The 13,542-nt window shown below is 39.3% G+C and overlaps 1 protein-coding gene across 13 annotated transcripts in view; it reads left to right on the plus strand.

The window, feature by feature from the left end:
* EHBP1 (EH domain binding protein 1) overlaps positions 1–13,542 on the plus strand; it is a 212,526-nt gene that overhangs the window by 186,871 nt on the left and 12,113 nt on the right. The window contains exon 23 of one of the 13 annotated variants that reach the window (XM_042036615.1): positions 1–1,220. This exon is cut by the window's left edge and continues 193 nt beyond it. The exons of the other annotated variants lie outside the window; for them this stretch is intronic. The gene's annotated coding sequence lies outside the window, so the exon portion shown is untranslated. Of the gene's footprint in view, positions 1,221–13,542 lie in introns of those variants that run through there. 13 annotated transcript variants of the gene reach the window in all.

Here is a 13,542-nt window from a genome sequence, read left to right on the forward strand (position 1 = left end):
GCCTCACACCTGCTTTCTCCAAACTGCCTGCCACAATGCCACCGTGCCCACCAGGCTCCCCTGGGAGGCAATCCCATCTCTGGCCCCCTCTCCATGGAATACCAGGACAGGATAGTTAAGATAGTTTTCTCTTCTTCAAAACATCATTAGGATTGAAAAAATGAATCTCTTGCTTGCACATTTTGCATAAATACATGGTAAGTTATCAATTGATGTTCAAATAGCTTAATTGAGTTTGAGGGGGGAAAGGTCATTTAATTGGTCTATTGAAATGTTAACAGAAACAGATATGGCAAGGGATAGACTTTAATGGCTGCAGTGTGGCACTGATGTCTGCATTCACTTGCAAAATTGTTAATTAGGGCACTTTGGTAGTTCATTTGCTTTTGTATTGATGTGCTTAGTCCAACGAGAAAAATTGGTATTTACATGGGGCAGCAGAGGTTCACCATACAGTCGGGAATGAGGAAAATATAGTGTAAATCAGAACTGGGTTATGATTTGTGACAGTGTCTTCATTAACATCCTGCTGGTTATGGCAGTCATTTTCTAGTGGGTAATGTATTTTTGCACGTGATTAAGTTTGATATGTTTGGTTTCACTTTTTTTTAATCATTGTAGTTGTGCACTTGAATGATATAATAATGATTTTTTTTAAATTAGGCATACAAAGCTTTTTTAGGCTAGATTAGAACAAAATGTACAGCAAAACAGGGAATTACATATCTGTGTTCGATGAGCCCTGGAAGAAGGTGTTATCTCCTTAAATGCATACCAAAAGAATATATTCAGTTGCAATTCCTGGCCCACAGTCATCAGAGCCAGTGAAATTACAAAACCACTCCTTAGTACTGCTTTAGGTCCATCGAGCCTCCCTTACAGAACATAAACCTTTAAGGTTTTGGCATTTTGTGTGTGGGAATGGCAAAATTGCATGGAGTGTCCACTAGCATTTTTTGAGGGCAGTAATTGCAGGGATTAATCCGGGTACTGTTTCCTAATAGACTTGCTGGATGCAAAGCTTTCTATTTGCCTTGGCTGGAAGAAGGCTGGATTGAGTACAGTTTATAATAATACACTATACCCTAGGTACTTTGTATAAACAGAGGCAGCAAGAAAAAAAAGGGGAAATGCAAGTGGCTATGAATCATCACTTTTACACCAGGCATCCTTCTTGTCCTACCAGAACAAGCTGGGAGAGGACATTTTGCAGCAAGTAATGTGCTGATTTTAGCAGCTCCTAATTGAAAAGGACTTTTTGTTCATTTTCCATTTATTGTACTTTCACATTTGAGTGCCGTTTCTGCCGCTTGCTTCAGCCTTCGGGGCTTGGGTCCATAGTTTTCGATAGGGCATTTCTTTTAAACTCCTGTAGCCAGAGTGGACATCAGCTTCATTCACTCATATGTATTTGGGAAAGTACTTACACGAAGATCACAAATATGCGCAGCACAGCTATCTAGTTCTGCAAGTTTAATCCCAGCCCCAGAAAGTTTCATTGTGGCCCTATGCAAATGTATTTACATAGGAATGGGTCTTGGGTCCTTTAAAGAAGGCAACAAAGTTGGAAGACTGAGGCCAATAAATAAATGAAAGTTTCTCTAAATCCATTGGATAATAGAGGCAGTGTTAAGGCTAACCACAGTGTTGAACTAAACAGAGGGATTACTCCTGGGTTTTGCATCAGTTGTTTTCTGCCGGGTGGCCTCACTTGTCAAAAAAAAAAAAAAAAAAAAAAAAAAAAAAAAAAGTTTAACGGGCAAACATTCACATGGCACATTGAGAAAAGAAGTATGCTTAATTCCATCAAAGCTCAGAAATCAGTCATTAATTTATTCTAACCTCCAATTGTTGGTCATTTGTGAAACATCTGGCCTTTAAGTCATAAGAACCTAAACATAAATACAATGTGAGTTCTCCTGAGGATGGAAGTGGGTGTAGTGGGGGTGCCGTGTCAGTCTGTGTACGTGAGCATGAGTGCACATATGTGTGTGTATTGCAGAGCCTGCAACTGCCACTTCATTTTGGAGACTTTGAAAGATATTAAAATGAATCCTTCAGTTAATTTACTCTCAAAATTAGATTATTGTTCATTTGCATCTTGGAAAAGTTCTGCCATTCAAAAGAGTCTCTTCATGGTGGGTTAACAGTTAGATATTTAGCAATCTTGCAGCTTGCTAGTCAGAAATAGTTTCTAATGAAGTTGAAATTTGAGATAGAAAATATATAAAAGCTTTCAGGAAAGACATACCCTATTTTCCATATGGCTAAGTAATTGTTATGATATTTGTTTTAAAGCTGGACTTAGACACTCCTGACTGCCCTCTAATTTGATATGGCTGGTCCCGGCGATTCTTCTGGAGGAAACTTTAGTAGTAGAATGCAGTGAAGGAGATAAATAATTTTGCAGCTATAAGCACATGGCAAAGTATAGGAAATAATTCGGTTGCCCTTACTGTTGTGCAGATAACAGTCTCCAGGTTATTTGCCTCTGCTGGGAGTTGGAACTCAAGTGAAAAGGAACTGAGTGTTTAAATGGAGATTTGAAATAAAGGTAGCATCTTGGAGCTGACAAAATTCTGTCTTTTGTTAGGTTAAGAGTAAAACTGCTATTTGATTGTCAGGGTTAGGGTGTTGTTTTTATTTGGGGAGGGATTATAGTTCCTCGTGTAACTCAAATGTAGCAACATCTCCTGTGATGAAATTTCTTGTATTTCACATGAGTGAAATGAGAGGCATAGAGTGAAATTAGATTATAAATATGATGGAAAAATTTAGATCTGTCAATCCACATGGGAATCTCAGAGCTTTCTGTTTTCAGGCAGTTACCTTCTTGTACTTTTTTTTTGTTTGTTTTCTTAAAGACCTCTTTGGCCTGACCATTTGCTTTTCTTGCTCAGCAGAGGCTGCCTGCAGCTCCCAGGCTGTTTTGACGGCAGAGATAATGATGCTGTCCAAATGCATAACAAAAAGAAAGAATTTTGAAAGTTTTCTGTAAAGCAGCTCTTTCCCTTAATATTTATCCTTTCCCCCTTGCTAAGTAAAGAAATCTTGAGTCCACACTCCATTGTGAAATTTACTGTATTCGAAACCTAGATCCGTTGTATCTCCTTCCAAGCTGGGCTTTATTCTTTCCTGCTAAAAGGATATCTGTGATTTGGCAGCCTGGCACACATTATATTAATTTATTTTAAAAAATTATATGATGTTAAAATTCATTATATTAAAAGAAAACAAATCTGATGGGTACATTAGGGGTGGCTTGATATATTTTTAGTCTTAGTATGTTCTTGTCCCTGCTGTAGCATGGCTAGAATTTGGTGATGTGGATGGGAAGCATGTGGGAACCCGTGGGCACTCACATGTTGCACAGTGCGTGTACGAGCATGCGTGTATGCCCGACCCACCAACACAATACGTAAAAAGTCACGATTCAACTTTGTTAAAGCACTCATTTCCAAGGCACTGATGTCCAAAGTATTGGTAGGATAGTGGAGATGAGAGGGAAAAAAAAAATCTCTTTAAACGGCTTGTGAAATGTAATGTTTGAAACGGTTCTTTGAGAACGTGCAGATTATGGCTTGTGTAGTGACTCTGCCCAGCTCTCTGGGAAATGAGCTGTTGACATTCTTTTGGGTCATCATCCGAGATAGGAGGGCAACCACAAGGATTTAGCAGATAAATTCATCCAAAAAGACCTTTATCCATTTCATTGCAACTTGGAAACGTTCATGTCGAATAGCAGCATTAATGTAGCCCTTTTAGCCCTTCAAAGTGAGCCTTATGTTTAAAAAAAAAAAAAAAAAGAAAAGAAAAAATGACCAGAGTAATAACTTCTATAGGTCTTCTAAGAGGTAATTCATTATTTACATAATTCTGGAGCATAAACCCATTTTTCCTTCAAGAGGCTCTGAAATAGAATTGAGGCTCTTATACAGAGTCTCCTTTGAATTCTAATCAACTGGATCTGTCTCGAATTCATTTCTAGTTTATTGTAAACAGTGGAATTTAAATTAATTTCTTCTTATCTTGTCTTTTGAAGAAAACTAGGAGCATGTTTAAAAGGTTTTATTTTTAAATACAGCTCAGACTTTATTTTATTCTGCGATTTTGGGGGGCTTTGGGGGTTTTTTAACTTTATAAACCAGGTGTTGGGCAGGATGGACTTTGACAGCCAGATGACAATTATGCATTAGCATAGGTGATTATGAAATAAATAGGAAAAAAAATTACTTTTTTTTTTTTTTACTTGAACTCAAATGATACTATATAGGCTGAATGTGAGGCAAGGTTCCCACAATGCACTGTGAAAACCTAGGCTAACAACCACCCCGCTGCGTTGAAAACCCCAAAAAAAGACAAAAGCACAATGAAATAGAAAGCTTACCACCGGTAGCTTTCAAAACGACAAACTAGGCAAACTATACATCTCCACCACTCCAATTTTGTCAGAATGCTAATGAGCTTGCTCTGATCTTTACTCGGCTTCCCGTGTTTTCTACATCTTCAAGGACCACATGGCGCTAGCAAAATAAAGACAACTAAATGAGAATTTCGAATGCTTTTTGTGTTGGGACCTGGTGCTTTTCAGTTGACGCACTCGTTGAATATTCTCAACTTAAAAGCGTACAACAGGGGGCTGGGTATGAACTTTTTACCAGGGGGAAATTTGTACAAAAGTAAATGAGTGTGATGAGGAAAATATGAGAAAAATTTCTGATTAATTTCCGCTCTATAATATCAATGACACCTTCAGCCCCTCTCGTACTCCTCTAACAAGAGATGCTGATAAAAGATGAATGATTCTGTGTTGTTCACAGTGAATGTTTAGTGGTTTTTTAATAGCGGCATTCTACATAAAAGACACCAGGAAGTACTCCGCATTAGCAGTTGAGATCACTAGTTAATAGGATGATGTCTTTTAGCTTTTGTCACAAGATTATTAGAAAGGATGGGTTTCTGTTCTCATCCCGACATACTTTAGAGTGCTTGTTGAGCACAAGTGCTAAAATACAGGTTTCTCGGTATTGTTTCGCATGCAAAGTAAAAGCCCTTTTAATGCAACACCTTCTACTTTTTTTTTACCAGGTGATTTTTGTCATTGATCTCTTATTTGCCCCCTTTAGCTGTATTAATCACTTGGAGTGGTCTGCTTCTCAATGGGGGCTTGATGATGTATATGTGTATAGATTCACTATCAAAAATAAATCCCTTATATACTCTGCACCTTCACAACCCTGATTGTCGAGCTGTATTTACCAGCCTGTATTATACCATCTTGAATGCTCTTTACTGGAGTCGCCCAGTCTGCAAGAGAAATCCGCACTAGAGTAGGGAGGGGTGAGCTAGGAGGAGGCATCCTATTCCCTAAGCCAAATTTCGTCTTTCAAAAACAATTGAATTCACAATTCTCTTTGGAATTCCCAAAAGTAAATGCAGATTTGTATTCACCAGTGTCAGGGCTTGGGGAAGAAAATGATGAATGTTCAGTTTGCCTGAGAGATGAATTTAAAAATTGGTTTTGTTACCTCTTCAAGCTTGCAAGCAGACAGTATGAAAAATATCTGTGCGTGTACATAAGGAGAAAAAAAAAAATCATGGTTTTTTCATATATTTTATATCTTGCCTAAATGAGGAAGGATGAATCAGTAACACCATAAGTTTTATGGCAGTTTGTCAGCCTTGCTTTCCTGCACTGTTGTTGTGCTTGGCTCGGCATGATTAATCTCAGGTGAACCAAGAACTTGCCAAACCACGAGATGGTAATGAGTTGACCAACCATGTCGTGAAAGACAAAGATGCACATCCCAAAGCAGAGCAAGAGGAAGGACAGTATAACAACAGCCTTCCTGGCAAGATAGAAAATTTAAAAGTATCACTGTAAACAACATTTTTGATGCTTGTCTTTTTACATTTAGCAGAAGAAGTGAGTGAAAGCATTTCAAAGAAATTCTAGATACGTGAATGATACATATGTGATACTGGTTTGGGTCCCTGCTGGTTTGTGAACTTTCTCTGTTGGAAATACCTAACAATTAGGAGGCTGGAAGGACATTACTCATAGCAGTTTGTGTTGGGTGGAAGGAAAGATTTTTGACATGAGCAAAAGATTTTTATTCTAATATGATAACAGTTCACAAAACTATGCCTTGGTAGTTACTGCTTGTTTTGAAAGCAAAGTGATACTCTAAAGCATTTGTTGAGATGTGTCTCTCTCCATTGTGTAGAAACGTTAACTTGCTGCCAGGGCTGTGGTAATGGGAGTTTTGACAACTACCAAAGCCCTGGGTGAAAGAAGTGCAATGACACTATGATCGAGGTCTCGTTCACAATATGGCAATTGTGCTTCTCTGTTGCATCCAAGTGTGACTTGGGTGACCTGGGGCCCGCAGAGCTCTGGTGAGATGCCTGCTAAGACATACAGTGCAAAGTCATTCATGAGAGTTTGTTAATGCACATAAACTGGCACACCAGCAAGCTGATTTTCGGACAGGAGTCTTCAGGGCCCAGATCACAAACACATACATGAATTTTTGCCCAATTACGCATTTTGTAGTTGCCAGAGCATTTTATGAGCAACTGAGAACATCTAGAGTTCTTGAGGCTTGTCAACCTCTCTCCAGTTTCCCTTCTGTCATGTTGTCTCCACAGTCTCTTAGTGGCAAACTCTTTCCAATACCCATCCATCTCTTGCTATTAAGCTTCTGCAAAGCACACTTGCTTTTGGTAAAGGAAGACTGTCTGACCATACTTTTCCAATTACCCAGTGTTTCTACAGCTGAGAAGCTTCCACAAAACAAGCCTCAGAGTTTGTCCCTAATTCACCACTTCTCTTCAGTCTTAGGTCTGTGCACTGGTAGGCAAAAGTTCACGGGAGGTGACCTTTCCAAGACCAAACGTGGGCAGCGTGCATGTTCAGCCTTCCCAGGCCAAATTCATTAAATCATTAGAGCGGCTCAGCAGCAGCAGTGACCGTATTTATTTTTTTCTCAAAGTAACACAGAATCCCATTGGCTGGAGGTACTGAGCAATAAGTCAACCTCCTCTCCATGCACTTCCCTGGCTTTTGTAGCCTCATCATTGCTTTCAAAGAACCTGTCAACAGGTTGAAGCCAGCTTGAAGAAGAGAGTCCAAGTAGAGCACTGCCCGCATAGCAGGAGAGACTACTCTGGGAGAGCCCTAGGCACTATGAATAGACTTGCAAGCCTTCCAAAAGTCTTACAAGACCCAACAGACATTTGCTTCTTTTAACTGATTTCCATCTTTCTTTGTAGTGTTGCAGTATAAATGCTCTTTCATGTGGTGGGCATAGTCGTTGGCTTTCTGCCTGGAGTTAGCTTTCTCTACAATCAGTGTCCGCTGCAAAGGGAAGGCGAGGAGAAAGGCCCTTTGGTCACCCCGAGGCTCCTGGCCCAGAGTGCCACTGCTGTCTGCAGAGACCACTGTTATTTTTTCTTAGTTTTCTCCCATTTACCACCAAAACCACCTTTTCTGTCAAAACTGGAAGTTGTGGGGCATTGGGACACCTCAGCCCAGCTGAACTCACCCAGTTAGCCCTGGGAAGCTTTGGATCCTGGAAGTACAAACCTGCCAACTCCCAGTAAGAGAACGCGTTTTCATTAACACGGATACAAGGTCACGTTCATTGCCAACCATCATCTCACTTCAGGCTTGGACTAAATCCAGCCCTGTCCATCAAAGAAGTAACTTTATAATGTCCACCACCCTTTTCTAGCTCCAGGAGAGTATGTTCTGAAGGAAGTAAGGCAACATTTGGTAAAAATGGAATAATATGCTACCTAGTACAACACACTCCAGTGACTTTTAGGTAGATGGCCTTTCACTTCAGTATCTCACCCAGCCATCACTTGCCACATAAACAGGCAGTTAACTGTTCTGAGGAGTAGTTACGAGCTGCAGAGAAATTACTATCACTTATAACAAAGCATCCAACTGTACTTGTAAATCTGCAAGTGAAATAATTCATCTGCCAGACCATCATCCCCTTCTTGGTGGATTTCCAAGTATGATCTACCATTTTTTCCATTGTTTCAAAAATTTGAGTGTATCAGTTAATAGTGCGTGTTTTGTTGTGCTGAAATTTCTTCTGAAATCGTGCTACATGAGAAAATTTGGGTGCAAAGAGTACCAGCATTGGTTTTACTCAGTGCTAGGATTCCCTGCAGACACTTGTCCTCGAGGCATCACTTTCTTAGAGGAATCTCCAGGTGTTTCAGTTGAATCTCACCTCTTGTTGCTTGAATTTTGGGGAACAAAGTTTCTTGGTCTGGACTGATGGTCCCATATTTAAAATATATTCATAATCTTTATCCAGCCCAGGCATTCTATTTTGGTTGATTTTCTGTTATTTTCTACTGGGCGCTGTGTTGACTCATCATGTAGAGAAAATCAGTGGTCTTTCAGATTTTGTCTTCCACAATTTGTCTTTTGTGGAGGTTCCAGTCCTGTGATAATTTTAGGCTGCCCAGATTGCAGGCCACAAATGTTTGTGCTCCTGTGAGTCAGTCCCACTGCAGGTAAATAAATCCCCGCACGTGCCGAGATGTGATCAGAACCCTGACCTTCTGTTTACACAGCTCTCAAAATTTTAAATAGCCTCTCTGATTTTTTTATGTTTCAGAAACCAAAGAAATTATAAGTTTCCTGCTTGATATTAAAACTAACTTGATGTGTGCTTGTGATAAAGGCATTTCTGTGGTGGCAGCTCTGTTTCATTAGGGTTACAGTACTTTTGGGGGCTGCAGTAGAGTCGGACAATGCGCTGCAATGTAACTCTGCCTGGCAGATTCTTGGCAGTCGATTCCTACCTTTATGAGACTCCATTGTGTGGACATCAATGTCTCCTTCTCAACTGCTCTCAGACAGCAAGTTAGTGGCCATGAATTTGCCTTTCTAATGTTCTTAGGCGTTTTCCCATCCAGCTTGGACTCAAAACCTTGTGCTGGGGTTTCATCTGCTAGCTACCACTTCTGAAGTATCATCTAAACAACAGTTCCACTTGCTTATCTGTTGCTGGCTCTTCTTGTTCATTTTCAGTGTTTTTTAATAACTGAGGAGGTCCTCCTGCTCTGAAAGGAGGAAGTATTCTGGAAGAAAGCTGGGCGTGGTAATCTCAAATGGGAAGCCTGAAGCTCAAGGTGGAGCAGCCCATCCATTCATGCTGTGAGGTGTCTGTTGTGGGTTCTGTTTTGACACTGATTACTTGGAAAAAATATTTTATCCAAAATTCTGAGGTTTTCCACCAAAGGTAGCCCTCTGAAAGCAGAGGAGGGTGATTTTTCAAAAAAAACACATCCGTTTTGGGATGGCTGACTTTTCACTCAGTGAAAAATTGTGGACCACTGGTCATTTAAAAATTTTCACTGTAGCTTTCAGTTGTGTCAGAGGCATTTTGCAGTAGGTCTCGTGTAACTCTCCTTTACAAAAAATATCTGTTGTGAATATAGGCTTTTCTGCTTAAGTATTTGTTAAATTCAGTAACTCACGTTAAAAACAAGAGCTCATCTGTGCATAAGCTGTTCACAGTGAGTAAGGTGAGAAGACTGTTAAAATCAGTGGGAAGTCTGCTGCTGACTTGGAAGCGTTTGAGACCTTCCACCAGCCTTTGTTAGCAATGTGAGGTTGGTCAGCTAAAACACCCAGCGTCATTTCTCGTCCCTTCCCGTGTTTCCTTTCAGTGACACTGTAATGGCCACAGCCGATCAGCCCCACAGTCTGGTCCAGAACACTCTACTGTAGTGGGACAGGTACGGGTTGAACCCAGACAGGGGCAAGAATCTGTGCAGGGGCCAGTTACAGGCTAACCTGGCCTCAGGGAACATTTAATTTAACCTCTAAAACTTAAAGGTTAGCTTGTGTCCTAAAGCAGGAGGATCCAGTTCCTACCTCCCGCAGTTTTTCACTTGTTTATTTGAATATTTATTGCTACAGCTTTGCCTTTCCATATTCAACATTCAGCCTGGTTTTAATTCTTGCTGAGCTCTTAGTTTCAACATTGCCTCGTGGCAATGAGTTCTACCAGTAAATGACGAGGCTTTGAGGAAAGATCATTCTTTTTATCGGTTTTAAACACACTACCTTCAATTTCAGTGAATTTCCCCAGGTTCTTACAAGACAAGATGAGACACATCCTAGAACTATTCTTTATTTGCCATTCATGTTCTCCTTCAGGTAAACAAGCCAATCTGTCCACTTGCTCCTAATACAGAAACTTGTAAAAACTCGTTCCTGTGATTGGGTAAATGCAACTTTTTTTTTTAAGCAGACAAATAAAGACAGTGGGGTACGTTTTCAAAAGACCTTCCTATTAAATTTGTGGAATTCACTTGCATTTGAACGGCTCTCAGTAGTCACCAAGCTTCTGTCAGCTACAAAATAGCCCAGAAAGAGGAGCAGAGCGAAGTCGGCCAGTTTTTGTTGTTATTTGCCCTGTTCCAGTTCCCATGCACTGGCATTCTCCTGCTGGCCTCTTCACCCAAGTGTGTTGAGTGAAGAAAGCTTCTTCTATTCTGTTTTAAAACTGTGTGTAAACATCAGCAAATGGATGAAGAATGGGCTCTGTCTTAAGCAGGTTGTTTTTCATGTAGTTCTGTTGAGGTAAATGGGGAGACATGGGAAGGTTTCTATGTTTAACCATGACACCATGGCACACACACTACAAACAGTGCAAATAAAATTTAAAAACAATTACTGCTTAAGATGGCATACAGAGTTATTTCTGTAAACCTGTTATTTCTTGCCAGACCGAATGGGCTGGTTTGGGGTGCTGATGTAAACCCTTTAATATTTATCTTCCACAGGTTGTAATTCATTTTTGCACAACAGCTAAATACATTTACATTTAAGGATTTAAAAAAAAAATTAATCTATTGTCTTATCTTGACAGATTTACGATGCCATAAAGTGTAGAGGAGTTACTGTATTCATCCATTTACACTGTAAACTAATCTTGTCCCTGCATGTTACTGCTTTTTCTTCCTTTTAAGCGGTATTCTCAGTGTTTTGTAGCACTTTCTTCTCTGTTTTCTTAGCAATGTACAGGTTTACTATGTTAATCCATATTGGGTTTATCTAATGTCTAGCTGCCCAAAAGGCTTAAAAATAATGGGTCTAATAGTACATACATACACTGGTAGCTGGCTGAGTTTGAAAGTACTTTCCGCAGGAAAGGGAAAAAAAAATGTTCTTTCAAATTGATTCAGAAGAGACATTTGTCAAGATGCTTCTTATTTAAATAATTTAAGAAATAATTAGCTTACAGTGTAAGCAAAAATTCATTTGTAAATCCAGAAGCATATGAAGGAAGATGTGCTTGTAAAAGACTGCCAGGAAGCTGTACAACATTGAAATAAGCTAGTTGCTTACATTGTTCTCAAAAAATGGTAATGTGTTTGTTACCGCGCTTCTTGAGTATTGTAGAAGAAAATTGACTCAAGTTGATTTCAAATAACAACCAGGAGTATGTGTGATGAGCCACAGGAGAAAGGAAAGGGATTTGGGGTTGTGGTTTGTTTTTTTCTTTTTCTTGGCTATCATTAAAATTCTCGCTATCAGTACTTTGGCTATCACTAAAATTTGTTCTGGTAAGGGACAAAATTACCAAACTTTATGCTGCAGCCTCTGTTGAATCCTGAGCAGGAGCTATTACAGCTTGGAATCGCGACTCAGAAGCCAGTAGGAGTTTCTTGTATCTGAGGGCAGAATTTAATGTCTTGTGCTATTTGAGGCTTGGTGTTGGGCTCATTCCTAATCATTGAGGAGGGTTCTGGTAGATGTCAAGTGAAGAGAAGAATAGAGCACGCATCCTTCACCACTCAAGCCAGACAATGAAATTAGAAAATGGCACTGGGAGTTGATGTGAGAGAATTCCCTTAGATTCCTAGAGGAAGAATAAAACAAGAATGAATTAATTAAAAAAAAAAAAAAAAAAGGAAGAGAAAGGAGTTGGGGGGCGGGGGGGGGAGGCAGAAAGGAAGAGGGGAAAAAGAAAATAAATGAGAGAAACCCTGCCAGAAGCCTCCTCAGGTTAAAGTCCGACATTAAAAACTGTATTGACTTCTCACATAAAGGCGCGTGTACTCACTGTTTCATCTGAGTTTCTGGTGCTGCATTTTTCAAATCTCTTACCGAGCAGTTTGCATGCATATGATGTTTGCAGCACTACCCTCTCTTATTTGAAGACTGTTTTCAGAAGTCATTATTGAACTATAGGATAAAAAGGTATAAGCATAATTACGTGTTAAAGAGAATAAATATGTTCTGCTAGATAGTTAACCAGATGAGGTTAAACAAGATAAGATGAATTCTGGTCTTTTTAGAAAACTGGCAGTCTTCATTTTAAGCTACAATGTAAAGTGCTTTATCCTGAGATTAGGTATTGTGGCAGAAGCTAAAACTGCCTTTTTCCCCTAACCGTGCCAGAATACAACCTCCTTTTCTTTCTGCGCTAACAAGACTGCTTTACCACCACAGCCCACTCTAAGTAATTAAATCAATCCTTTGTACTTACCGTATTCTCCTCTAGTGACGGTACTAGATCTGATTATATGCTTCATGCATATTCAAAGTACAGCACTGACAGCTCTTTAATGAGCTCTTACTTAATCAGTACGAACAATGTTCATCTTGTTCTTTTTTTCCTCATACATTAGAGCTAGGAACAGTTGGGGAAAAAATGAAACATCCAGCATTCATTTGAAAAATATATTGTACTTTGAAAAGTGTCTAAGCTGGAGAAGTTGCATTCTGCCCTTTAAAAGTCTGATGGACAAATTGGATTACTAGTATTGGATTAAATAACAAATGGTTAGAGGAGAAATGAGAAAAGCTCGCTGTGATCACAGGCTTTAATATTTTTTGTTACTTATAAAGCTGAAGGGGTCTTTAACCAGTTATTAAAGTCAGGATTAATTTGTAATGGTCCAACTTACTAGCTTTAAAAGGGTTTTGTTGTTGTTGTTTATCAAAAACAATAGTGTAATGCATGTATTATGGAAAAAATTTAAGTTTAAGATCTGTGGGCTATTTATAGATTTTCAGCATCTTGTACTGGCTTAGATAAGGGGTTTGCATGTGTGGGATCGATTTGTTCTCAAGCATGGGTTTTTTGCTTCATTTAAATAATCTGTACAGTTTGTTGGGGTTTTTTTCCCGAGAACAACACAGATATTTTCCCAATTTAAATTTTCAAGCATTTGTAGCAAGTCAATGAAGTACTTGTTTTACACTTGGAAAGTGGAAGCAACAACCACCCAGCAGCAGCTTGGGTTTTACAGAGTGAACCCGTGGTGAAGAAAGGCTTTTTCTAAATTTTTTGTTTAGAAATTGTAAATGTGAGTTTAGCTTGCAGTATCACTGCAGTAAGAACACTCAGTTTTTCTTTGTTGAAAGTGTTTCATGAGCATCCTTTCACCAAGTAAAAAAAATGAAGTAATGCTCTAATGCTGATGTATTTGCCAAAGAGTTATTTAAATTTCTTATATATGGGGGTTCATCTTTATTTTGCTTGCCTGGGAAGAATT

Source organism: Corvus kubaryi, unplaced genomic scaffold (assembly GCF_017639235.1).
Source record: "Corvus kubaryi isolate FWS band 111438036 unplaced genomic scaffold, C.kubaryi_AGA036_p1.0 37386, whole genome shotgun sequence".
In the NCBI taxonomy this organism is placed as follows: domain Eukaryota; kingdom Metazoa; phylum Chordata; class Aves; order Passeriformes; family Corvidae; genus Corvus; species Corvus kubaryi.